At 38.4% G+C, this 25,885-nt stretch overlaps 1 protein-coding gene across 1 annotated transcript in view; it reads right to left on the minus strand.

Moving 5' to 3' along the window:
- LOC131065723 (26S proteasome non-ATPase regulatory subunit 6 homolog) overlaps positions 1-25,885 on the minus strand; it is a 30,488-nt gene that overhangs the window by 3,412 nt on the left and 1,191 nt on the right. The gene's annotated exons all lie outside the window — the stretch shown is intronic.

Consider the following 25,885-nt stretch of genomic DNA (forward strand, 5'->3'; position numbering starts at 1 on the left):
ATGCTGGAATCACAAGGGGACTTACGTTGAATGCATAAATGTTTGAACATTGTTGGAACTTGATCATTTGATATTGCAATCTTGTGATGCCTTCTCTTCTAAACTAACATGAATTGAAAAAAAAGGACAAAAGAGGAAGGGTTTATGAAGCTAGTCTAATCCTAGGAATGTAAGAAGTAGTGAATGACTTGATGAAACTCGACTAGACTTTGCTTTGACATCAATGAACAACTCCACAAAGCTAGTGCAATCTTCTAAGGTAAATATATGATGTTCATAATACCACCCACAACATAAACACCATCAAGGCAATGCATATCAATATGTGAATAGCAATTGAAATTAAGCTTGAATAAGAATTCTAGTTGACCACTAAACAAATTGATAGTAGTATGGATATGCGAATTTCACCATTAATCATCCACAAAATCTTTCATTCATCTAATCAACATAAAAGCAAATGAGAAGTAGAAACCATGCAACTTGTTGAAACAACACATTTTGCCATATCTTCAATGAAAAGAGTATATTCATTTACAAGTCTAGCAACAATTTCTTCTTCTCCTATCCTGCTTGATAGGGAGGTAGGGCAAGGGGGGCTTGTATTTTTGCTAAGTGATAGGTTGCTAGTTTCAAGCTGTAGTCACCAAAATCAGAGTGCAAAAAGTTTATAGGCGACCTAGCAACTCTCCTTGATCCACCTCCCTAAGTCAAACACTCCCTGGTTGCTCAAGGGCTTCAACTCCATTGTTTTAGGCTTTGTAGTCTAACATCTTACTCCCTCAATTGGAATTCATTTCCTCTATCCCTGACCTGTTCTCTGACTGCACAAGGTCTCCTCTTGATGAATTACAAGTTTGTGTCAAGTTCTACCCCCATGGGTGTCTTTGGTCTTCTATGGTTTGGAGTCTAGTAATCCTTCACAAGTGCTACAAACCGACTTATGGAGCCTATCTCACCAAATGTGTTAAATGCATGCAAGATTAACTTGTTTCAACTTGATTTGATGGGTTTTATGCTTTACGTCCTTCCTTTGTGTACCCGATTTGACAAAAACCATATTTTAGGCCTAAAACGGGCTACAAGGAATTAGCCCTCCTTTTGGGGTTTTGTGCTCATCCTGCTCCAACGATGGACTTCCAAACAAAAAGAACCTTATATTCTGATACCCTTTTGGAAGTTCTTGAGGATTTTCTAAGTCTTAGGGTCCATTAAGCCTCCTCCATGACTGTCCCAAAAATGGGTGCAAAAAAGAAGGGTTTGCTAGGGTTTTGATGGCAAGAATCAACTTGCAAGCTAGAAACCTTCAATATGAATCATGCAACCTTAGTTCTACCATGTCACATACTAATTAGGCCAAAATAAAGCAGTTTTACTCCTTCAAAGGTTAGAGAACAAGATTTTACAAAAGATGCTCATAAGGAGTGTGCAACATTTACAACTTTTTCCTTTCTTGCTTTTCACAAACACATCATTGCATGAGTACCAATTACATTCAAAACATGTAAACATGTCTAACATTAGTGACAAAGGAGAACCACATTAGCCCTGCACAAAAAGGCATTAGGCAATTACAAACCAATGAAACATTCACTGTCAAAACTTGTTATCACTGCACTTTTCCTCTGCACTGCATTTTCACTTCAACCTGCATTTACCACTGTCAAAACTCCTTTTTCAAAGGTCTATCTAATGCCTTTGATCAATGCTCTGTCTTTGAATGTTTGTTGACCTTCATACCTGCTATTTGGAAAAGGAAGATTGCATAATCAACTCACTAAAATGCAAAAATCAGTCACAAATGACTGTTATAGCCAGCTGGGCATTACAACTTTGCCTAAAGGATCATTAACTGATCTTGGCAAACTCAAAACCCATGGGCAGGGTCAAAGACCACTCCTTGTTCTTGTTTGCAAACAAATAAAAGGAGATACAAGGTTTTACAAGCACCAATATATGGTGGAGAGTAAGCAAATAAGTGGAAACCAACACCAAAACAGTGACTCACTGTTTTATACACAATTTTCACAAACTGAAAAGTGCAACCATCTTTATCATGGCTTTGAAAGCCTCTTTGCTTTCACATACAACTTGAACATCAAGACAAGTCTGTCCACCTGATGAATGCATTTGCTATAGAAGAGCAAAACATCAAACTTCTTTAAAGACCCTAGCCAAATGGCACACTTGCCTAGGGCTCCATGGCCACAAAACTTCTTGCACCTACATTTTTGAAATAAAAACATGTATTTACATATCTTACAAGTTGACCAACTGGTTCTTGGGAAGCCATGAACATTTAGGACTTCAAGAAGCCAAGTTGGTCAAGCATCCTTGCCAAATTCCTAAACAAGGCAGTGAAACTGTCAAAACCAATTAATTTTGCTAAGAACTCAAAAATTAATGAAATTTGATGCCACCAAAGGGAAAAGTTTGAGGAAACATAAGAGAACTTGAAAATGTAAGAACAGTACGGCCAAGTACAACAGGTGTACGGACTGCTGCTCACATGGAGTTAAATCTTAGAGGAAAACAAGATAAAAACTAGTGCAAACTTTCAAAATGCTTCATATCTCCACAAAATCAACCCTTACAATGGTTAAAGCAGGAGAATAAATACCTCTACAAGTCAGTTATCCTCCTGTACGAACAAGTACATGTCCAAGAGCACTCAAATTTGACATTTTCATGTCTAAAATGACAACTTTTAATGCCTAGATGATGCAAGATTGACCTCAAAGACTACCAATCACCTAAGAACACTACTCACACCTAAAAACCAAACACAAAGCATGTCTAAAAACTTTTCAAAACAAAAACAAATTGAAAACTCAATTTTCCCAACATTTTGCCAGGCAACTCCAAACTGGCAACTTTGAGCAAAAAGATGAAAACAGGAAACATGACCACACAATCAGTTCAAAACTCACCCAAACAACTTAGAACAACTCAAAAACATCTTAGACAAACTTTCCAACTCAAGACTAATAAAAATCAAACCTGTGATCAAACCTGTGATGAAATGAAGCTAGGTGCTCCTACACCACTGCTCTAACTTCTAATTCCTAATTTCTTAGCAACTATTCTCCTACTCTTCTAACATTAGCCTTTACAAATGAGAGCACTAAGCCTTATATAGAGGTCTCATTACAATGAATAGCTCAGATTTATTCAAGATCAAGGGCCAAGATTGAAAGATAGAAACCCTAATTATGGTTTGTTACAACAACCATTACATTGGCCAATGAGAGATGAGGATAGGTAAGATAAATAATATTTGATGTAGCGCCATGTGTCACTTGCTCCATCCTTGAATGAATGCTGACTTGGTACCCTCTGATTGAACGAATGGTGACCGGAATGCCACCTCAACTTGCATAGTAGACTTAATCAATTTGCCTTGAACATTCTTCATGATGTTTGGAATTCCTTGTGGTCATGTCCTGGATTTGTCTTTCCCTCACTTGTTCACCATCATGGTGAAGCTTTCTTCATGTTTGAGCTAGTCCTTGTCTTTGCTTTTTATGAAATCCTTGTCTTGAAATACTCTTCCCATCCTTGAAATGTTGATCTTCCTCATTTGCATTGTGATGTTGTCCTTGCAATATGCTTGTAGAGTCCTTTCTCCAAATCGTACCTTTATCTTTTCTTGATTTTGAACCTTGATTCCTCCTCATAGCATTGTTTAAGTTTCTTAATTCTTGCATTTCACTTGCTTGTCCTCTTGGAGCTGATCTTTCATCACTTGTTGCTTTGAAGTGTTGAGCCCTTGGTATCCCTGCAAGCTACATCCTCTTTCACCTCAAGCCTTGATCATCATGCTTTCCTTCCTTGCAAGGCCTGCAAAACAAACAAATATTGAATCAAACACTATAGGATAAACCTTGTTTCAACCTTGGTAGGAAATCGATCCTTGTAGGGACTAATTCAGTCCTTGAAATTTATCACTGTCTTCATGATCATTTTCTCATGATGGGAATTTGAAGTCATAGGGACCCCTTGCTCTTAGCAAATTTCACTTCATTTTGATGCCTTACCTTTGGAGTGGAGATTCGATCTCCATAATGACAAAATCAGTGCTTAATAAATTTTACATTGTAATGTTTTTCATACCCTTCGGTGGAAAATCGAACCCCATTGGGACACCTCAATGTTCCTTACTTTGTCCTCATTCCCGATGGGTAAGTTGATCATTATCCCTGAGTGGAAAATAGAACCTCATAGGGACACCTCAATGGTCCTAACTTCTGTCCCAACTTGTGATAGGTAATTTGAACAACTAATTTTCCAGAATTAACTTAGGTTCTGATTTTCAAATGATTTTCAGACTTATGAGCTTTCTAAAATCAAAAATTCAAAGTTATGAAACATAATTCTCAAAAATACAAGTGTTTGGATCAAAATCTAGAAAATTTGCCTTGAATAAACCTGATTTTCAGACTTAAGATAGGTCTGATTTCAATGTGTAAGTCAGAAAATGCCCTTCCAAACCCAGAAAATGAATGATATTGCAACACAAATTGATGTTTCAGATCTGATTTCTGAGTATAAAGGTCTGAAACATCTCTGAAAATTATGTGCCATCAGCTAGAAATCATCCCCCTTCATGGCGCAATTCATGTAGTTGATGTGACTTGCATTCACTTGGCTGGAAATGATGTGTTTTCAGTCTGAGATCGTGGCTGGTAATAGTGGTCTCAGCCAACAAATCGCACAAATACCTCCAATGGTGGCGCTATCAATGCCTTAGGCAAAATCGCACCCCCCCTTCGGCAATTCCAATCATTACTTCCTTCCAGCTCGCTTGGAGTCAAATCAGCGACTTAATGATATAATATTACTTGCTGGTCTGTACTTTTATTCAGCTTTGCACCTTTCATTTTCACCACACAGTGAATATGGGATAAAAAAATGTTACCTTCAGCAAGGTGAAAAATCGATATGCATTGGGACATTTAAACTTAGCTTGATTTCCCTTTCAATTTGTCCACCAAATGGAAGGGTGGAAAATCATTCTTCATGGGGACTGATTTTCCGTTAAAAGCATATTCCCTTTGCCTTTAAAAATTCATTTGATCATGCAAGGGGAAAATCGATGGCCATTGGGACACTTGATTTCCATCATTAATTCACTTTCCTTCACATATTTTCCCCAAGTGGAAATTCGCCTTGCATCAGGACTGATTATCCTTGAAAAATCCTCACAAAACTTAGTCAAATACCTCCTAGTGGAAAATCAATAGTCATTTGGACACTTGTTCAAATCCTTGCAAATCAGCCTCAAGTGGAGATTCAATCTCCATAGGGACACTTGAGTCCTTATAAAAAATTTACTTGACTTGAGTGGAAAATACAAGGTCATCGAAACGAATGGATTCACCCACTTGCAGCCTTATTCACTTTCATCCCACTTTGTTCCACTCCATAATGAATGTGGGATAAATATTATAACATACCAGCCTGGTGGAAAAACATGGGTCATCGGGACACTTCATTGTCCTTCGTTTTGTCTTGAGTGGAAATTCCTGAATCATCAGGACTTTCCACAAAATCACTTGCAAACTCAGTCCTGGACTGGAAAAAGACCTCCATCAGGACTCTTATAATCCTTAACATTAAATTTAACACTTTCATGCTCAAAATGAAGTGGAAAATCATGTTCCTTCAAGACACTATCAATTTTCATCTTTATTGCTCAGTGGAAAAACGCCTCCCATCGGGACTTTGTGTTTTATGCCTTAATTGCTTGGTGGAGAAACATTTTCCATCGGGACTAAGTTGATTTTCACACTGTAAAAGTCCAAACTTACCCGATTTCATCATTTTATGCAGTGGAAATTCTATTTCCATCAGGACTTTTAACATTTTATCAAGGTTTGAAGGGTGGAAAATAGAAGTCCATCAGAACTTTGTGCATTTTTGACTTATTTTACCTCCCATGAGTGGAAAAACGATGCCTATAGGGACTTTTAACATTTTTGCACAAAATTTACATCAATTTACAACATTCTCATCATTTTTCACTTGAATTTAAAGACAAGTTGAAACTCAACACTTATAAAAAAAAATTGACAAAAAAAGGGCAACTTGACACTTAGGATCATTTCTTTGCAATTTTAACATGACACCCTCTCATAAGCAAAGGCAAACCCTGGGAAAGTATTGCCAAACTAAGACATCCTAGGCAAAACATCTACCCTAAAAAGTGAAAAGTGCGGGTCCCCATTTGCAATGGGGCGATGTGTGAAAAGGTTACAACAGGTCTGATTAGGGCAGGGAGAAGGTGGCGAAATTTTAGGGATCCCAAGAACATAATCAAACATCTTCAATCCATAGATATGATAATGTTGATGGCAAATCAAACCCTACAAAATTGCAAGTCTATCAAACAGATCTTATGCAAGTAAGAAGCGAGCTCAAGGCAAGAGATAAACAAAAATAAATACACAACATTGTTCATTAATAAAAAGAGAAATGAACATAAGTAGTTCTAAAGAAAATAACACTATGAAAATACTTATCTCCTAGTTATTTACTTTAGAATAATCGGTTCACAAGGAGAGAAAAAATCAATCTATGGCTAAGACTAAAAGATGATTTAAAAGCATGCATAAAAGTTGGAAAAGAAAAACTATCCTTGTCAAGATAATAGACTCTTACTAAAAAATGTTCTTAATCAGTTTTAGCAAACTAGTTTTACCTGCTAGTAGGTCCAGAAGAAATTTGTAGAGTTAAATGAAACAATGAAATTTTTTGGCAGGATACAACAGAGCAGTGGACCTTCCAACAAATTGGGTGATAAATGGTCTGAGAATCTGCAAAATGGCCAAACTTTTCCCCATGGCTAAATTGGTTAGAAGGAAGGATTAACAATGGAGCAAAGTGCTTGCGGTGCTCTGATATGCAAGAAGTACGTTGATAATAAGGAACATAGGCAAATTTTAACCAGTTTAACTTAGGAAAGGGGTTGGCAATTTGGAATAATGTGACCTTTATATTCTTGTGTAGAAAGAGCTCTCTTTTGAAAAACCAGCTAATGAGAAATTTCGGGAGGGCAATTAATTAAAAGATCACCCAACTGCGAAACATTTGGAGCTGAAGCAGCAACATGCTAGGGTTTGCTAAGCATGGTGAACGAAAGTGAAGGATTTTTGGGCCAATGAGGAGGGTTAATGGAGAGAAAGGTTTTTGAAGGATGTCGGAAACCTTCTTAAGCATGTCTAGCATAACAATTACTAGAATTCGACACTCACTGTATAGCTTTTGAATAACTTGGAATTAAAATCCCAAAGTGCTTCACTAAATTTATGTCAGAGGATTCAAGGTCTAAGTTTGGAGGAAGGCCTAATCTACATCTTCCCACTTGGCAATGCAAGAAAAGCGGCCCGGGAAAAAATTGCAAGTTAAAACATATTAAGAGACTTCTAGGCATCAACTCAAACATGCCAAAGTTTTGACAGCCATATTTCTAAAAGCTGCAGTTGCAAAACATGGGGACTTCTGTTCAAGAAATTAAGATTAATTGGTTAAAATGTTGGGTTTTCATTGTGGAAACCCAAGTTCAATTCCCCGTAGGAGCATCTAAAGTGGAATTCGAAGTTGTGACTCTTAGTCTTCCATAGTTGGCTTCTAATATGGAGGAGGCTTCTAAATAAAAGTGGATTTCTAAGGAGTGACTCTTGGTCTTTCGTAGGTGATTTCTAATGTGTTTGCTCATAAGGAGCTTGTATTGGTCAATGTTAATGCTCGTGTGAGAAAGATATTTGTAATAAATATTCAACTAAAAAAAATGGAGACTTCCAATACTTTGAAAAATCAAGAATCAATATTGTAACTGGAACTCACCATTATACTTCCATTATGCAATCTCAAGTCATTCTCTTTCGCCAGATCCTATTAAGTCACAAAATGCCAACATTTTCCCAATGCATTCTTTGTCATGACGCAAACTGTTCCGATTTGTTGACATTAAATTAGACAAAGCCATCTTTGACTTGAGAAAATCATATTCTTCAACACTAACATGGTTCCACGGGAATTTTGATTTGACACAACAATATATTTGTCAACACACAAACAACCTTTTTCATATGAATGGCTTTGCTTGTAGATTTTCCTTTTTTAACCACATCCTTTTTGATTGTAACTTCCTTTTCGGGAAGAATCAAGTTAGTGGTGAGGTTCTCTTTGACTGTAGGCTGAGCTTTCTTTGCCTCGCCTCTTTTGAGTAATACTTTTCCTTCTAACATATCTTCCTTTTTAGCTGGGAAGGTTATAGTTTGGACCATACACTCGTTTTGTTCAGGTTGTTCTTGAGAATTGGCCTCCTCTTGGGTCACATTGATAGTGGCTTGAACATTTGACCTTGTTGCACTAGGTTCACTTAAACTATTGATCACTGCCTCTTTAATTTCTGACACTTTGAGCAACTCATAGAGTGGTAAACTCACCTTGACTTTCTTGAGTTCATCCAATACCAAGGTGGCCAATCTTTTCATTTCATTTCCCACGGGAGGTGAAATATTTCTTTGTCTGTATTCTTGAGTGTTTTGTGGATATTCAGGGACGTTGCTAGCTTGGGGATCCGGCGGAGTTGAAAAATTGTTTGGAGGAATCGATGTTGTTAATGGTTCAGGATTTCTCTGATTCCGGTGATAAACTTTTTGGTTCCCACCTGATGATTGGTGGAATACTTCCTTGATTCCTTCTACTAAAACACTGTCGTTTAATGGTGGGAAATAGTATTCTGAATCCTCTACAGGCCCATTTGCAGATGCTGGTGGAAATTGAGATCCTGGTGGTACCATCGATCCATTGGCCGATTCTGGAGGAAATCTCCCATTTTGTACTTGATTAATTTCTTCTTGTGAATATCTGCAGGTTTCAACGATCATGGCTTGACCATACTGCGTGGTTGGAACAATTTCGTACCCTGTGATGGGAGGATTTTCAGGTGGATTGGTGGTACGCATTTCTTGTTGGAAAATGTCGGCCACAATTTTAAACTCAGGACACTGTAACTCGGAATGCTGGTTCGTGTTGTGGAGTCTGCACCAACTGGACAAGGCTGCTTCGGCTAAAAACACTTTGCTTGAAGAGGGGTTCTCTTGACTTTGCGCATTTGGTGGATTGTCCAAGGGCGTTACCACATTTCCATTGTTTGGAGCCGTGTTCCATGGTCTTCTTTGGAAACCTTGATTGTTATTTCCTTGATAGTTGTTTCTAAATCCTTGATTATTATTCCCTTGGAAATTTTGGTTGTGATTGATCCTTTGCATGCTTTGGAGCTGATTATTTTGGTTCCTCAAATGGGTGACCTCAGTTGATAACTTCTTGACTTGCTCAATCAGCTCTTTCATTTCATCTTTCTCTTCTTGTGTCCTTGACGAATTTGTAGCATTTTGCAGGTACACAGGTTGAGCGGGTGGGGCTTGAGAGATTGGAGCTCCTGGGTGAAGGACCAACTGATTTGCCGGCTGTACGCTTGGATAGGTCGCTTGCGGAATTGGGTTCATGACTGGAGTATGGTTGGCCAAAGCCGTGCCAACTGCTTGCATCTGGTTAGGTGCTGCGACGGATCCCATATGTAGTAGTGGTCCAGTGATGTTTTGTCCCATATGCTTACTCACTTCAATGGCTCTTATATATGCCGCATTTAGATCATTCGGAGTTGGATGTGTCCTTACGAACATGGATGTGAGATGATCTAAGGCTCCATAGTAAATTTCCCTTGGATCTGCAATAAGATAAGGAGGACGTAACATTGTGTATGCTCGGTGAAATCTGTCGTTGAAGGAAGTAATAGGTTCATGTTCCCTTCTTCGAACCTCAACAAACTGTCTGTATAACTCTGCTGGTGTAGTTGGGATGCCAAATTTAGCAATGAATGCGTCCTTCATTGCGTCCCAAGTCCTGATGGACCCTGTAGGCAAATGAATAAACCAAAAGTATGCCTCTTCTCCCAATGAGTAGGGAAAAAGCCTACATGCCACATCTCCATATTCAATTTGTCTGTTACGAAGAAGGTCCTCGAACATCTTGATGTGATCTTCTGCTGTGCGATGGAAATCACTAACATTGAACTTGGAACAAAAGTGTTCTGGATTCTTCGGCATATCATGATAAACTGCAAATTCCAATGGTGATGGATTGTTGACTAGCCACGTCGCACCATTAAGTACATGAGGAGGAGGAGGTGGAGGTGGAGCACGATGAGCCATTGTATTCCTTGAAACTGAACTTGATGAACTAACTTGGCTCTTTGTTTGTGAAATTGCTTGGATACTAGATTGGATCGCCGCTTGGACTTGTTCTTGGAGAACTTGTGATGACTCAGGAGATCCTTCCAATCTCAGTTCGAACTCTTTGGGAGTGTCCTTTCTCTTAACTCGCTTTGCTTTGGAAGTAAACTGAAGTTCACTTAGATCTTTGATGCCTGGTGTGGACCTCAACAACCTTTGATGTTTCTCGGGCGAGAATGAACCAATGCGATCCAGCGTGAAGTCTTGCAAGGATTATTGTACGTTCCTTTGATTGCGAAGATTCCTAGCTATGACCCTTTGATGTTCTTCGGCTCTCTCTTCCTCTTGCTCTAAGATGATTCTGACTCTGTTATATTCGACTTGACTTCTCCTTGCGTTCCAAGCTACTTGATTCAATTGGGAAATGATGTCTTCTTGGGTATTGCCTACTTGCAAATTGGGTTGCACCACTTGATTCAGTCCTTCATTCGGCAACACCATCGTACTTCATGATCATGTTTGCAATATTTTTCTCTTTTCAAAATCTTCGGACTTCGAACTTCGGAAACTAAAGAGCCCTCCTTCTAGCGCCAATTCTGTTGACGTGTATTTTGTACACAATCATACACAGAATAAAATACCGACAGGCATCTTATCCTCTCTTGAGAAAATAGTCTCTAACTGCTGAAGATCTGCAAAAAGGATCAGTTAGATGGACTCCAAGGTTCTTTTAGTGGGGTCTCCACGTGTGGACAAGCTTTTTAGTGGTATGATGTGATTTGCTGTTTCCTCCAAGGCGTCTTACGTATTCAAAGCTCGAAGATTTTACTAATCTAAAGGTACTTTCAAAAAAATGAAAAAAGATAGGGTTTAAGGAAGTCTAGTCTAACCCTATGAACGACTTAGCATGAATGAGATTTGGCAAGACTCAACTAACTTCAATTTTGCCATAAGGTAACAACTCAATTGAAATTAGTGCGATCTTCTAAGGTAATAATGGTATTCAATACATCAAAGACCGAGGACACTACTATGAAAGTACATCTCCTAGATGCAAAAATGCTTGAAGGTTAAGGACTCAAAATGTTTTCCAGTCGACCACGCAAGGCGTTCCTACAATCAGCAAGAAGCTAGTGGTTTGGATTGTGAATCCTACCAAATATCAAACCTCACACTTAGCCTTTCAAATTAACAAACTACTTTGATTGAGCATGATTCAAGTACATCCAACAACCATGAAGATAACTTATGAAATTTGCAACAAAACACCGTAACTTCAATATTTTATTGATTTCCAAGTCATCATATACAACAATTGCTTGAACTTCTCTCTTCAAGACTCAATCTTGCTACAAAATAAAAATTGCTTACAACTCTAATCTCCCTATTTCACTCTCAACTCTATTCTCTATTTTTCTATTGACTATTCTATTACAAATGAAATGGAAAATGGGGGTATAAATAGCATCCCCAGTTACAATGAAAGGTCCAGATTGAAAGTAAATCAATGGACAAGATCATGACACCTAAACCCTAATTAGGGTTTGTTACAAATGACCTCCTTTTTACTGAACAATATTAAATACATAGCCAAATATTAAATTTGGCACAAAAATCTAGGAGGTATCAACCAATGAGAAATAAGATGTCATGTCATCTGTAACAACCTTTCATCTAGAATCTTATTCCCTTTCCAATTCTCTTTCTTAGCATATGCAATGAATTTTGTCACGATCCCTTCGATTTCTGTGCTTGGAATCTCGGGAAGATTCTTGATACTCTCTTCTAAGTGGATAACCTGATCAAATGCATCTAGAAGAGCTGTGTCCCAAGTAGGTTCAAGTTCCTTCGTTCTATCAATCAGGAGCATGGTGGCATACATCTGATCATACTGCTCATCTGTAACATCTGCGTCCTTGCGAAAGATGATCTTGATTCTATCTTCAAATTCCTGTAAATCCACATCTGTCTCGACCTCGATCCTTCTGCCAAGAATGGTACGAAGTACCTCAAATACTCTGTCCTGGATCGGATTGATCACCTCCTCAACTTGACCACATCTAACACTGATGTCCTCAAAGAGAACACTCTTTATATGGAGTAAGGTTGACCACTGAAACAAACTGTGAGAATCACCTTCTAAGATCTTCTCCTGTGCTAGAATTCTTCTGGATGTATGTCTTATAACTTTCAAGACAGGGATGACAACGTCCTTGGTATGGGCAAATGCAGCTACTGTTGCCATCAATCTGTGGATTATCTCAAGAACTTGGATAGCCTGATGGGTGATCTTCGACATCCTTGTAACAAACTCAATGGCCACCGTGTGAGATCTATCCATCCAACTACATGTACGCTGGACCATATTCCTGAATCTTTCTGCTTCATTGATTGATTGAAGGGGCAATGCCTGCAATGGTGATCTAACTGGATCCTGACGTCCCAAAGGTTCATTGATGTGACTGAAATATGTCCTCCATGCACCGACCTCTTTCTCAAGCTTTCTATTCTTTTCTACTTCTTCTCTAAACTTATCCTTCAATGCCTCAAATGTGTCGGTGGCATCATCTAAAGTCTGCTCTGCTGTGGACGGTCCTAACTCAATAGTCTGTATATGATAGTCCTCTGCTAGGATCTCATCCTCATATTTGTCTGCTGCCGGTGTAGCTATCTGCAGTTTTCTAGATCCAGTCTCATCTCGAATCATCTTGGACATCTTTGTAGCCTTCTTCTTCTCTGTTGTCATATGTGAACGTCCCACGAGGCTCTCTAAATCAATTGCACTGTCTTCATCCTCAATTACGATTACCTTAGTCAATCTTTCCTTCAACCAATCTGGGATATTTGATCTTGTCTCTTGAACTTGAATTTCTTTATGTACTATTTCTTCTTGTCTGGGAGGAGATGTTACTTCGTTATCATTATCTAAATCATAGTCTTGGAGAGATCCATCGGATGAAACATGCTGTGCCTGTTCCTCTTCCTGTCTATCATTCTGTACCATTGATTCCATGGATTCTTCCACTCGAACTGTTCTATCCTCTGGCCTGGAAGAAGTACCTGGCGTTTGATCTTTGTTAGCACCTTGCTTTTTCTTGGAAGGCTCTTTCTTTTCTGATCTTTCCTTTCTCTTTGAACCTCTCGAATGGAGATTGCCCTCACTGGCACATCGAAGGTTACCTTCACCTGAATTCCTAGGATTAGGATTGCCTTCACTAACACTGGCTCCACCTTCGGCTGGCTTTTCTTCCAAAGTAAAAGATATGGCTATGCCCTGTTCTCTCAATTTCTGATGCTGAACGTCTACCCATCTGCGAGTACAAGACAAGACTGGTGCCATCAAATCATCTAAATCCACGGCCTCGGGCTCATTCCAATTCAAACTTATTGTCTTGCTTTCTCTATCATATGAAGATTGGATGTGCCTGCCGTTGTCCTGAGCTTGGTCGGCCACTCTGTAAATCTTACATTTCCTGATGAAATCCAAAGGCAATCTAGAATGTATCTTTCGTTTCACTTCGAGATCATCTAGGAGATTCATCATAAAATCTTCAATCTGGTACTCATGTCTAAATCTTCTACCGACTGTCTCCTCTAAATGTCCATGTGGATCAAAACTATTCCTCCAAGCAAAAGATGAAAAAGGATACAAGGCTAACTCCCTCTCTGCGTCATCCATGGCTGAGACATTGGGACATACCTCAACTGAATTACCCAAAATAATAGGTACCTGAACTCCATTCTGATGTCTGTGTCTGAATTCCTTCACATATGCTGCCAACTGCCTTGTTACTTCAAGTAACACAATCCTGTCTGTCGGGTACCTTGGCAACATGTATGGAGGTAAAGGACATCCATACACTCTAATGTAAGTGAACTTGGGAAACTGAATGAACCAAGCACCGTACCTCTTGATTAACTCCTGGGCATCCTGAGATAATCTGTTGTGAATCCCTCCTTGCAACGTCCTTGTGATGTTCATCGTGAAAGTATCATTGATTAACTTGTAGTTCTTCCCTGGTGGATGATGCAAGTAGGTATAGGATTCACAAACTCTGACCTCGCCGGGTCCTCTTCCAATCACTCCTCTGTGAGGTAGTCCTGCGTACTCAACGCTCCTAATTAAGGCATAGATGACGTATGAACTCATGTGGAAGGACTTAGTAGCCCTGAGTCTTCTCAACTGTACGTCTAAGCAATGGCTAATTATCCTAGCCCAATGTATTGTACCCTTTCCTTGAACAATCACCTGGATGAAGTAAAACATCCATTTCTCAAAATAGAAGGCATGAGGTGCTCCTGTAACTCTGTTGAGCATGGTGATCAAATCTCTGTACTCCTCTTGGAAATCGATCCTGTGTGGTGTGTTCGGTACTTTGCTCAGACGGGGACGACTCTTAAGTAGCCAGTTCTTGTTGATTATGCTTAGGCAAGCATCTGGATCATCATCGTACACTGATCTGGCTCCTTCAATGCTCTTGTATATCATGTCCCTGTGCTCTGGAAGATGGAAGGCTTCACTTATGGCTTCCTCTGAAAGGTACGCCAAAATGTTTCCCTCATTGGACACAATTGTCCTGGACTGTGGATTGTAATGACGGGCACACTCGATCATTAACTCGTGGCACTGAATGGCTGGAGGAAAACCGGCCGCCTTGATGATGCCACTCTCTATTATTCTCCGGGCGACAGGTGATGGCTTGCCGATGTAAGGGACCTCTCGGAACTTCTTCGTACTAAAGTTCCCCAAGTTTGTATCTCCAATGTTGTTCCACTTGGACACGATCTTGGTCTCCACTTCTTCAGTCTTCTGATCTTCTTTCATGAGAGCCGAGCGACTGGTGGATGCTCCCGTCTTTGGGGTCGCCATACCTACACAACATTTCATTATAAGAAATAGATTTTTGCAATAAATAACGTAGATAAGAGAGATAAATTTTAGGAAACCTTATGATAAGCCTCTAGAATTATCATTTCCTAAAATACAACGACTGAGCCAAAAGAAATTCAAGATTCAAAATTTCAAAATTTGAAATATGACGATAAAGGAATAATAACAATAACAATTAAATCGCCATACCTCGATAGAGAGCTAACTCTAGAATGCAAAAACAAAATTCGCCTAGGCAAAATTGAGGTATAAAGATAGTCTTCAATATGATCTCCTCAAAATTGACTTCGCCGCTTCTGGATAGAATGTGATCTTCACTTATCGCCTTGGACGTGGTCTCAAATAGATCTTCAAGTTCGCACAAATAAATCTCCAAGTCTTTAGCAAATTCGCCTTAGGCGTGGTCTCGGATGGATCTTCAAATTCGCACCACCTTGGGAATGTCTACGCCACCTTTGGTTTGCAATCGCACCACCTTTGAACACACTTCGCACTATATTCGCCTCCCTTAATTCGCATGTAGAGAAGGTAAAATAATGATGTAGAAATGATAACTTTTACCCCCCTTATATAGCGCTTGCATCCTTTACCCCTTAGGCCGACTTAATAAGAATAAAACCATTTTTTGAATGATTTTTAAATGATTTGCAATGAAATAACAAGGCCAACCTCCACATATGAGCGCTCAAATCGATTTTTATTAATTAATTAATTATTTGATGCCTTGCGTTTTTTTATTGCAAATTTCGATTTTTAAATAAGGCAAAAATAATTAATACATGTTAACGCCATATTAAATGCCAATAAAAAATGGATTTTCGATTTTTTAAATTGATTTAGCATTTAAAGAAATTCGAATTGTTTAAATTTGGCGCCAAAGATATGAAAATAAAAGGACGTACCTCATCGCTCTGGTCCCTTGGAGAGGGACAGGAGCGATCCATGATTTTGGTCTAGATTCTTGCGTTTTTAACGTTCAACTCCTTCATTTTCACCTCCCAAATCGATCATCTGGTGGTCCTTCGAATTCGAATGCCTCTCTTGTGCGAGCAAATGTATCTTATGATCATTATCGCCCTGGTCCCTTGGAGAGGGACAGGAGCGATCTCCATGTTTTTGCTTGAAATTCTCCATTTTGGTACGATCCTCCCCTTGTATCATCTTCCAAATGCCAATTAAAATCCTGTGCGTCCTCGTCTTAACGTGACTTTCAAAGAATGTCATGTGTTTTATCTAACATCGCCCTTGTCCCTTGGAGAGGGACAGGAGCGATCTCCATGTCTTTATGTTCATCTTGTATCTTTGACCTTCGAACTTATCAACGCTTGTGTCCCTTGCGCACGTCCCACTCGCTTTTGCAAGGTACCTTCGATGTTATAAGGATCATCGCCCTTGTCCCTTGGAGAGGGACAGGAGCGATCCACATTTCTCCTTGGTCTTGGCGATTTTTAAACTTCGATCTCCTTTGCAATGTCTCCCCGACGATGTCCTTCGCATTTCCTATCCTCATTTCGCCTTGATCTTTGAAGGAACGTGAGTGTTTTGATAGGATCGCCTTGGTCCTTGTCCAAAGGACAGGAGCGATCTTGATTTTTTTTTACGTTCAATATGCATTTTTGACCTTCGATCCTTTATTGTGATGTTTTCCAAACGCCGTCCCTTGTCTTGCTTAACCTCGCCTTGGTTCGATTTTGGAGAAATATGAGCGCTTTTGATAGGATCGCCCTGGTCCTTGTCCAAAGGACAGGAGCGATGTGAGGCCTTTACACCATTTGGCGATGTTTGGACGTTCAAAACTCTTGTCTATCACCTTGTTATCATACCATGGGCCCTCCAGAACATTGCAATATATTGTCCTTATGTGAATTTTGCATGAAATGATCAATACATCTAATATCGCTCTGGTCCCTTCCTGAAGGACAGGAGCGAAGTCCATTATTAGGTGCTTGTTCTTGTTTTTACCAACTTGCAATTATCTTCATTGCGTGGAATGATGTCCTTTCGACCCTCTTGGTAACTCGAAACTTTTTTGTCTTTTGAAATCTACGCCATTATGTAGGTATCGCTCTGGTCCCTTCCCAAAGGACAGGAGCGATCTGGGTCTTAGAGCGCAAATCCTTCCATGTGATGATCTTTGCAACGTTGCGCTTGATGGAAATGCCTTGAGATGTCTTCGCCACCCTTCGTCTTGACTTGGATCGGCCTTGAACTTTGGAGGAACGACCTTGAACTTTGGAGGGATGTATCATCACCATTGTATCGCCCTGGTCCCTTGGAGAGGGACAGGAGCGATCCTCCCTTTGTGGCCTTCATCTTACTTTGCCAGGTTCCAAGTTTATATTCAACGGAGTCGTCCTTCTTCACTCTATCCGCCCATGCCTTTACATTGTTTGTAACTTTGCAAGAAAAGCAATTATATCAAAAATCGCTCTGGTCCCTTCCTGAGGGACAGGAGCGAACTAGGCATTTAACACTGTTATGGACTTCCCAAAAATCTTTAATTATATTCAATGCGTTCATCTCATGTTTTCCCTTGTTTTTGAACGTAAACTTGCCTTGACCCTTGTCTGGATTTTGCAAAATGGAGGAAATCGCTCTAGTCCCTGGGAGAGGGACGAGAGCTACAAGGTACCTCGCCCTGGTCCCTTGGAGAGGGACAGGAGCGATTTAGTCAACATAGGTCATTTTCCTTCGTTTTTGCATCTCAAATTATATTCATTTGGCAAAGCATCTTCCCTTGGACGTCCTTAAATTGCTAAGTCATTAAAATCTTGCAAGGACGAGGTGAAATTTGAATCGTAGCTCCGGTCCTTCACTGAGGGACAGGAGCGATTTTCTTCCTGGAGGCCTTTCTGTGCTCATGAAAATCTTCAATTTATATTCAATGGAAAGATCTTGTCGTTCTCTATCACTTCAAACGTAAAATTTGTCTGGACTCTGCAAGGATGATGAGATATTTGAAATTGAGCTCCCGTCCTTCACTGAGGGACAGGAGCGATTTTGCTCCTACAGGCCAAAATAACAAGATTTTTCACATTTTAACACTTCACGAGGCGAAAACAAATCAACTCCAATGCCCAGGATCAAACTTCAAAAAAGTCAAAATTTGGTCAAAATATTCAGTCAGACAAAAATTCATATTGACGGTCATTATTTAGACAAGTTTAAGCTCTGCATGAACATTCCAATTGAAAATTAGACCATTTTGGCGAATTCATTGCATTCAAAATTTGCATTCTAGAAAAGAAGCTCAAAAAGCTCTCAAAAATGACTGGATTTTGGCTTGAAAAGGCAAAATTTAAAACCCTAAGGCTTGGCCCTAAATCCAGACGACTAACTAACTACAAAACCCTAAAAACGAAAGCGAAAACGAGCAAAAAAAACAAGCAAAAAGAGGGGGTCCCCATTTGCGATGGGGCGATGTGTGAAATGGTCACAACACATATCTAGGTACATTGAAACTGACTCATCCCAACTACACAAGTGGAAGGCACTGAATTTAATGTACCTAACCTGATTTCTTATTGGTCTGAATTCAAAAGGACATGTGTCCAATACATTGTAATGATCTCATTGGTCAAGAAAGAGTTAGTTGTAACCAACCCTAATTAAGGTTTTATTGTTAAAGCTTGGCCATTGATTCCAAATCAATCCAAGACCTTGAATTGAATTGAGGTATCTATAAAAAGGCCTGGCCTTCTCATTTGTAAAGGTTAATAGACAAGAGTTAGAAGTTAGAAAATAGATTAGTTAGTGGTAGAATAGGAGGAGGAAAGAAGATATTGTTGCCAAGACTATGGTGACATCAATACATAAGTTCCATTGAAGTTATGGTGGTTATTTGTGTTGTGTCTTGCATTTTGCACGATTTCTTGTTACTTCTCAATTAGTTAAAGTTCATTGATCTTAATGGAGCGATGCGATGATATATGATGAATTCCTTGGTTCATACTTTTTGTGATTTGCTAATTATAAGCTATAGTGCAAAGTTAGCCTGAACCTCATTGTTGCTAAGTTTGATTGTGAATGTTTCATTTGGATTGCGCCAACATTGTGTACTCGAATGAAAGGCTCGTAGTACGAAAATCTTTCATTTCCTTGGGAAATTGCATCCGTTTTATGTAGTTGTTGTTATCATAGCGAAACAAAGCTCAGTTTGAAGGAGTTTGTCTATCAAAGCATTATTCATTATTATCATTGTTCTTAAGTTTTAGCATAGATTAGTTTCTCTAAACCCTTTACCTTTTGTTTGAGTTTGAGTTAGTGTAGGAAGAAAGCATCACTGAATTGCTACATCAGATGATCAAGTTCTAGTTGTGATTCATAATCGTAAGTCCCTTTGTGATACCAGCATATCACATCATTACAACTGAGTTTATCCATTTGCAAAGTCGAGACCTGACTACAGAAACCTTGGGGTTGCCTTAATTGATCACATTTTTTGGTATTTGAGGTTTCCTTGTTTGAGAAAGGACAGAATGCGTAGTATTTTTTCTATGTTCGAAGTGCATAAAAAACACATCAACGGGTCTACACATTTGTTAATGCTTGCACCTTCAATCTGTTATGGACCCACCCTAACAGTAATCAGTGATGCGGTGCATAGAGAATGAAACAGAATGAACTCATGTCACCTATCTCATGTATGAATTTATGAGTTCTGATTCTGTATGTTATACTGCTGTGGACAATAAGATCTGTTAACTTGCAAAACTATGTATGTGTATCGAGCTGATTTTATGAATTAAGCAAGCTGATTATTTTTCTCTGGGCACATATTCTGAACTTCAAGGTTTACTGAGTTGATGTATTAATCCGGAAATTAGATTATGAATTGCCAGGTCCTGCTGTAGGTTAAGTTACTGTGAGATTTGCACTATTTTCTACACTGCTATACTTCAACTACATACAATTGTGATCGTCTCAAGGGAAAATGACCCAGGAACCACAAATGACCACAACTATTTGGGCATTGGATAAATATAAACTGACGCATGTAAGTATCAAACATGCAAGTAACACACGTAAAGATAACAGATAAAATCTGAAAAACTTCATCCCTTGCAGTATCTTTCCTTACTCTTCTATTAGCTCTTAAGCATACATACATGGATTATGGCATAGTATGACAAAGCGGATCAGGGAAGGATTCATTGCGGTCAAATTCAAAAAAATCACAGTCCAGAGTTGGTACTCTTCCCCTAGTAGCTACATCAATATGCAGCATAGCATCACATATGCAATGCACTCACACATGCACAGAAAGTTAAGCCGTAATATACACATCTCACAAACAAATTTTAAATGATACAAATAGTTTATATATACAAAATACTCTCACTATTCTCTCTAACCTCTAACAAGAATGCAGGTATGATGCTGAAATTAGACATAAGCAAATCCTATCAAAGAGTTCAGAATTTCTGATGCAAATTCTGCTTAAGTAGATCTCTCTTCGGATTGGATTTACTGGATTGAAGACCGAATTTCCACCCAGATCTTCTCTAATCTGGTTAGTGGTTCACCACACCTTATATTTTCATTATCTGGTCTCAGTTGGGTAGAAAAGATCACTATTGAGAACCATTATTGAACAAGTGCAGGATGACCTAAACTCTTTGAAAAGCTTTGAGAACCATTATTGAACAAAATGCAGGATGAACTAAACTCCTTGCAAAGTATAGCTCTTCTCTATTCTGCATGTTTCAACTGCTATAGTGAAGGAAATGAACACTCTCCTTTGGTCTTTCTTGTGGAAGAGTAGAATCTCCCCAAACAGGAATACTATGAAAGTAACAATATCTTCCTTAAACAAGAATATCAATGGTGCTTTCAAACCAGAAATGATAAATTTTCCGAAGCTGAGTCTCAATTTCAAACATGCAACTCAAGATATCAGAATTGTGAAAACTCAGAGTCTGTAACAGAGTTTAAATATGAGAAGCAATTTAGAACCTGACCTTAAATTGCAAGTAGATTGCACCAAATGGGCTCAGATTACTAACGATATGCAATGCCTTAACCCCCAGCATTGTAAGTCGCTGGCTATTACAAAATAGAGATTATCAAGTGCACAGATATGACTCCACAGCTTTTACAATAAACCATTGCACAGCTCTGAATAATAGCTATGCTTAAGTAAGGCCTGACCAAGTATGCAGCTGTTCTTTTCAAGAGATTTATCAGTTGTCATCAAGAGCCCATGCAAAGAATCCACAGTTCGTCAAATTAATATGCCACATAAATGAGACCCATTCCAATAAGACCCACCACGGCTTTAATAAAATAAGCAGAAATAAAACAGTGGCTGTTTGTAGCTTCACATCCTCCCGGCTTTCGTTGAACCTCTGTGACTCAGAAGAATTACCTCCCGTAGATTCACGGCAACCATAAATCACTTATTCATTCACATTAAACTTTTTAACAAATAATATTTTATCACCCCTTGAATGTACCAATGTGAAATATAATCTCCGGGAAAGCCAATTAAATATTAAGCCTTAACAATAAATATTCGACTTCTCAAACTAATGTCACTTGACCAATCTCACAATAGCTTGGATCAAATAATTAAACTCCATAACACTGCTCCTTTACCAAGTCCACGATTTTTGCAACACAAATCACCAATATAAAAGATTTCCACCAAATATTAAAATCCAGCTATTCTTAAGGAAACCGCCACAACATTAACATTTGGCACCTTTAAACAGCAACGTGTATTTTATCGGCTACAGCAGTCTCACAATATTACGACTATCTTTTGATCACCCACAGCTTTATAATTTTGATTTGTCAAAGCAGCTTGGTCAAGGATAATTAAAATCTACAACTCATAAAACTATCAAATTCTTTCTTTATTCCGCCACAGCCAATATGAATAATAATTAAATAAATGACCTTGAATATTCGGCAATACAAATATCATCCAGGAATTATACTATTCAGAAACAATAATCTTATTCCCGCATCAGACATGAATAAAACTTTATCTCACATATCTTTATTACTGGAACTTATCTGCAATTTTGTCTCCATAAGAGACTTTAGAAATTCAGCTCAGCTGTGAATTCCATTGCCAATCCACTCTCACGAAGAGTTAGGTTTTTGTCCAACCCTTTTGTCAAACTCCTTTAGGTTTTCATCTCCGGAAATCACAAAACGTTTATCAAATCAAAAGCATATCTAATCCTTCACCAAGAAACCTTATAAAGATCTCTAGGAAGTATTTAGAAGACAGGCCCACTAGGAGAAATATGTTTAAGAAAGTGACATAATAATATTTTATTATTTTATTGTTATTAAATTAATTAATATTAAGTCATTTAATTATTTTATTTGTTTTGACAACTTAATAAAAAACAATTTAATTAATTGTCACTTTAAAATTGGGAAACATTACAGAGAACAACACCTTGAATCATAAGTTTGCCTCAGTAACCAGGCAGGAAGTTTTATCTTCCCAAATCCTTTGTCAGGCTGGCTTTCAATAACTTGGAGGCATCCAATTTTGTGTTGGGTACTAAAAGTTGGTTTGGAGGTTCTTCAAGGATAGTAGAAGTTTATGGAGTGAGCCTGGAGAAGCAAATAATTTGATAGCAAGAATACTCTCAAGCAAAATTTATGTGGCTAATGACCTTCTTGGTTCCAAGGTTTGGAATTGATTCCTTTGCTATGGCCACAATATCATCATTAAACTGAAATGGGCAGTGGGTGACGGTAGAATGATTCAATTCTGGTTTAAGTGTTGGACTGGTCTGCTCGCCTTGGCAGCAGACCCTAGTTAAAGGCTTTGGAAGATAGGCTTCTATCTGCTTGGGGCTCCTATCTGGCAGAGCATGGTAGTCTACTGTCTGGAAGGATCTGAGCCAGATTGCAGATATTGATGTTGTGGGGGCAAATATTCTATGGAATCTTGTCAACTCAAATCCCTACCCTCTTCTTCCAAAAGCAGACAATCTTGTTTGGTCAGGATCAGCAAATAACTCCTACTCAGCTAGTGCAGGCTACAAGTCACCATTTGAGCACAAAGAGCAGCTTGGATTCCCTCCGGATGGAATCTGGAACTGGAGCTCCATGCCCAAAGGTATTGCTTTCCTTTGGTTGGCTGTGAGAGGCCATGCATTGACATTTAAAAGGCTCCAAAGTATGGAATTCTACGGACCCTCTATGAGTGTCTTGCAACACTGCAAAAGAGAATGCTTCTCACTTCTTCCTGTATTCTCCTTTCAGGTTATTTGACTGCTTAAATAATAAGCCCAAAAAGGGCATTTGAAAGAATCCCAAGTCTGGACAGGTAAGATCCTAGCTCCATGTTTTCAATTTTTTATCAATTAAAATATTTTATTATTGGTTTTGTCTTGATGCTAAGCTGGCAAAAAGTAAAGATGTTCATTTAGAGAACAATGTCCTTAAAAAACAGTAGCTGTTGGATCAATAAAGGTTGATGGCAGATAGAATGAGTAAAACAAGGAAGGAAAAACTAATTTCTCTCATATCCTACCCATTAATACATATATAATAGAAAGTGGTGATCAAACCCACTGATCAAACACCTCAGTCTACAACAACATCTAAACAATCGACAAGAATATGAATAAAATAAGGGAGAAGGTAGCAAGTCACAGAGAATAAACATCAACTACTTAATAAATACCAGAGAGGTGAAGGAATCTAAAAATGAAAAACCGAAATAAAAGGCAAGGGTTTAAGTGAACCCATGTGGAGGATAATCAACAATGCAAGTGGTTGTGGCAGCTGCAACTGATATCTGTAATGTCCACTTAATTTATTCTTTATAAATTAGGGAACAATTAACTTATCAATCAATTGTAAAAGACTTCTTTCTTAAATTTTGCAATTAAATGAAAAAAATAGTAATAATCAATATAGGAATGACTTGATACACAATGATTTCTACTTGATATGAAGTCAATCTCACTGCTATTTCTGAATAAACAATTAGATGTATGCAAATGATCTTGATCAATATATGTGTGCACTAAGTATAATGCCACTTATAGCATCTATAGATGGATTATCTCTGCTTTCCCTGATATGTTCGATAAGGAGTATGCAATGATCCATCTTATGAAGATAGCTGTAAAGCTATATAAACTGCTGTCTCAGATATTCCAATGAGAATGTGCAGATGTAAATATTGGTATCACCTTGCTGTGATACGTTGCTGTTCCTGGTGTCAAGTTATATGCTTGCAGCAGTTATATGATATGCTGTTCCTGATTTTGGTAGTGAATACTTGCAACAATGATGGGGCTGTCTCTGATATGCATCTGATTCGTGTACGCACCCGATTATTGGGCCTTCGGCCTTGCTCATTACGATCTCTTCCAAACTGGAATAAGAAATAAGATATAAAGACAATTGACGATGTTGGGAACAATTGTGAAGGCCTTCTTATATCTTGTTTTTGGAATGATAGGTTACGTTGCCAAAAGACATGCCTTGTGTTCATTCATTTACTAACCGCACCACTTCATTACCATTTTGGTTATCGATTAGACTTGCTTATCTTATGATAATCGCATATGTTATCTTGTCTTATTCGATATGCCTTGGTAGTAATCGCTGTTGTTGCTTGTGATTATAATCGCTGTCTTTTGTATCTTAATTCGTGTCTTCTGTATACCAACAATAATGATTATCATGATTGCTGCATTCATTCAATTTGTTGCCTTTACGGTATTAACACAGTTGGTCTATCTTCCATTGCTACTTTGATGATTAACATCTAATTGTAATCTGTATTGCCCATTAACATAACCACTGTTACATGATTGCTGCATATCGCGCCATATTGGGTATCTTCATAGATATATATATCGATTGTGTATGGATAATATGATCGATCTGTAGTGATGAATAATTGGTAGCCTTTGATCCTTAATTGATCCTTTGAATGCACGTATATATATTCTTTTTGTTTGACTCCATTAACACTCCTAGGTGCGGTGATGTATCCATTATCCTGTCTTGTTCACATTAATTCCTTAATTGATGTTTAAGGGAATCATGGTTCCTTAAGAAATCGCTGACTAGTCTCAACCCAAAAGGCTTATTTAAATTGTTCCTTTATCATGCATAATTCATATAAAAGATTGATCTGAAACGATTGGATGCTTACTGTTCTTATGTCAATGTTTATGATTATCTTCATGGGAATACTTATTGTTCAGTGCTTGACTATTGACCAAATCTTCTTATTGTCTGTCGATAGTATGTATTCAAGTAGTGTCGGTATTGGATGCATTTTGATCTTATTTTAAACATCATACTTGTTGTATTAGCTTTATATCTCTTACTGCCACCAAGGAAAATCATCTTATTTATAAGACTTCACGATTTTCCTTACTTCTAACTGCCTTCTAATTATCTGATGGTGCCCAAGGTCCACCACTCCTTCACCACATAAGGGTTTATTGCTATTATATTGTAATTGCAAAGATGAGGTCAACGCAATATCCCAGAAGATTGATGCAAAGCCAAAGAAATGGTACTCAAATTGCCTGCATTGACCCACGAAATTCAAATGAAGAAAAGCTGCCACCTAAGTCAAGGCAGTAGCAAACATTGAAGCGTGGACATGTGTTCACTTACAAATTTTAATAGAAGATACATTACAGGGATCACTCGGTGATTAGGACAAAATATACAACACTTGAAGCCAAAAGAAATTTAATAAATTATTGCAAAATAACATGTAAATTTGCATGGAAACCAGCTCAGACAAAAA

The sequence above is a fragment of the Cryptomeria japonica genome, chromosome 7 (genome assembly GCF_030272615.1).
Source record: "Cryptomeria japonica chromosome 7, Sugi_1.0, whole genome shotgun sequence".
In the NCBI taxonomy this organism is placed as follows: Eukaryota; Viridiplantae; Streptophyta; class Pinopsida; order Cupressales; family Cupressaceae; genus Cryptomeria; species Cryptomeria japonica.